Genomic DNA, 3,111 nt, shown 5'->3' with positions numbered 1-3,111 from the left:
AGTATTATTTCCTTTCTAATTTCTGGTATTGGTTCTTTGTGTCTTCTTTTCTCCCCCCCCCCACCCCCCCCAATCTATCTTGCCAGAGGGATGCCTGGGTGGCTCAGTCTTAAGCGTCTACTTTCAGTTCAGGTCATGAGCCCTGGGTCCCGAGATGGAGCGGTTCCATGAGCTCCCTGCTCAGTGGGGAGCCTGCTTCTCCCTCTTCCGGTCCCTCTGCTTTTTTTCCCTCTCTCACTGTGTCTCTCTCTGTCAAATACATACATAAAATCTTTATTAAAAAAAATCTGTCTTGCCAGAGATTTATCAATTTAATTAATCTTTTGAAAGAACTACCTTTTGGCTTTGTTCATTTTCTCTACTCAATGCTTGTTATATAGACGTATGACTCATCCCTTTCTGTTCTTATCTTTAATATTTCCTTTCCCCTCCTGGCAAACCCTAGGCTGCATACTTTTAGCTCCACATAGCCCAGCTTCTCTGCCTATTTTAGACATTCTTACAGAAATCAGGGGGAAAAAAGCAACATAAGACCAGGGCTTACCTCCTTGGACTTTCATCCCCCCCTGCACATTTCCCTAGTAGTTCTTTACTCGTTTTCTTTTATTGGCTTTTTGATACCTTCAGGAATATTTTTACAAACTGTTTCCACTAGAATTTCTGGCTGCCCTGAATTACCCAGTCTATTACAACATAGAATTCCTCTCCCAAACTTCACCTTTTTTGTTATAGTGGCAAAATAACATGTTGATAATAGAACCCAGTTCTGAAATAAGAATTATACCCATTTTCCTGTTCCTCAACTGGAGGATGGGTGTGTACAATAATCGTAATATTTTGCTGTTGGGTGGAGATAGACCTTTCCACACTCTGCTTTTTGAGGATTTTCCGGGAGCTCTTCACCAGTGGCATCACAACAGTGGATGACTGGCCCAACCAAAGTTTCATTTTTTCCAGGTTACAGAGTTCTTTTTCAATCTTCTCTGGCTTTATTTTGCTTTCCCCACTTTGACCCTCGCTGGTCCTATTTCAGGACCTCTGATTATTTACAGATTTATTTATATTTCATTCTGTTACTGCAACTACTCACAATTCACTCCAAGGACTAAATCTTCATCAATTGATTTTCATGAAAGTTCATTCTTTCCATGCAGGCTGCAAGTAAAAAAAAGGCTTGTCCTTAGATCGAGGAATCCTGAGCCCGCATCTTTCACAATTAAGTAAGAGGGAGGAAGGTCATCTGACTCATCCTTTTGGCTTAAAAAGCCGCTTCTGAGTTGGAACCCAAACTGAAAACGAATTTCCTCTAATGGCCCAAAATATGAGTACTGTGCAACAGCCCATCACCACCACCCCCCATCTCCCTCCACCCAGTTTCTTGGGATCTGGTCTCCTTCAACCAATTCATCTGCACTACGGGGCATTCTGCTGCTTTCCTTACAGCTGACGCCACTATTAGGTAACACCCTCTGGTATCTTTCTCAATTATATGATAATAGCTCTTCATGAATATTCTGACAAGTTCATGAATAAATTTAGGAAGCACAAGTTCCAAGAATACCCACAAAATAATGAGAGATGCCACAAGCCACAAAATCATCCGTCTCATTCTTTCATAGCCATACCCTAAGCATATGTCTTTGGAGGAAGTAGAAGTTGTCAGGAAATTTCTAGAAGTTGGCATGCTTCCATTATTCCTTTAAGTCACTATGTTCATCTGTGTCAGCAGAGGACCCCTTGCCCTGCCACAGCCCACACTGGAATTCTTATAAAGCAGTGATATGCTGTATGTATTTGTGAACGTGTGCATGTGTACATCATAAAATGAAACGATTTTTAAAGGCCAAACAAAGAGAAAAGTCACCCATAATTCCACCATTAATATTTTCTATTTCAATATTTTGTCTATTGTGTCCTTGCCAGTATTAGCGAATAACATAACATTTTTTATTTTTCTTGTGAATTTCATAGCCCCAAACTGGTTTTTCCTTTAATTTCCATTTCTTCCATGGCGAGGGAAACTATTTCTTATAAACAGGGCAGTAGTTGCATTTCTTTTGTTTATGTCCCATGGCCAGTCGTTCTTTTTTTTTTTGTACCTGCAGCACTGGTTTAGTAAGGATTTAGAAAACAATCTTCAGATAATACAGTATCTTATCTATTATAACTTGAAATAAAGACCTATACAATTTAATTTAACTTGATTTAATTTATTTTTTTGGTCAGCTCAGCTCTTCCACCTTTTGGAGGGACAAGAATCCTTACCTCCTCTGTTCTTCTAGGGGTGGAAATCCCAAGATTCTTGTCCTCGTGCACTTATAGGCATTCGATCCCTCCCCCCGCCCATGACCTCTTATTTAGTGCAAACAGAAGCACACATAAAATTTTGCGGGTTTTTTGCAGCTTTTAGACTAAGGTTCGGATTTCTTCTATTTTGCGTGTGCTTGTTCTTGTACTTAGGATTTGCTCACTCAGTAACGTATTTCTGGTGCCCAAATGTGCCAGGGACAGGTCCAAGGGCTGGGAATAAAGGGAAATCCATGCCATGGTGGAATTTATAGTTTGGAGGGGACAGAAAAAACTGATGAGATAAACAAAAGGATGTGTAATGTAACATAATGTCTGATAAGCTCTGAGCAAATTAAGGCAAGATGGGGTAATGATTGACCTGGAAAACAGGTAAGAATGACACTGAGCAGCATCATACATTCCATCCTGCCTCATGTTATGATCAACAGAGGCATCTCAACTGACGCTCTTCACACACACACACGCACAATGATAATCTCCGAAAACAGTGACAAGGTCAGTCTCACCTTTGCCTGCCCAAGAGGCCTAACAGGGCACTTCTGCATGATGGACACACAATTTTATTAAAACAAGGAAAATATTTTCAGGGAGTCTTCATTAATTTAATGTGACCCAAGAGCAATTTCTGGAAGTTTCTCGAATGTTCTGGCAGTGTCCCCTGCCATTGTGTAGCCTCCGTCTTCCCGGTCAGTAGCTTCTGGGGCTTTCACACGGGCAGTTCTTGCTTATGGAAGATTTGCTGGATGCTGTTCTGTAAGATGACATCCGAGGCCTTGGAGCTCCCCATTTGCTTTGTTGGGT

Source organism: Mustela nivalis, assembly GCF_964662115.1.
Source record: "Mustela nivalis genome assembly, chromosome: 1".
Classification (NCBI taxonomy): domain Eukaryota; kingdom Metazoa; phylum Chordata; class Mammalia; order Carnivora; family Mustelidae; genus Mustela; species Mustela nivalis.
The sequence above is the reverse complement of the archived record's forward strand: the minus strand, read 5'-3'. Positions refer to the sequence as shown.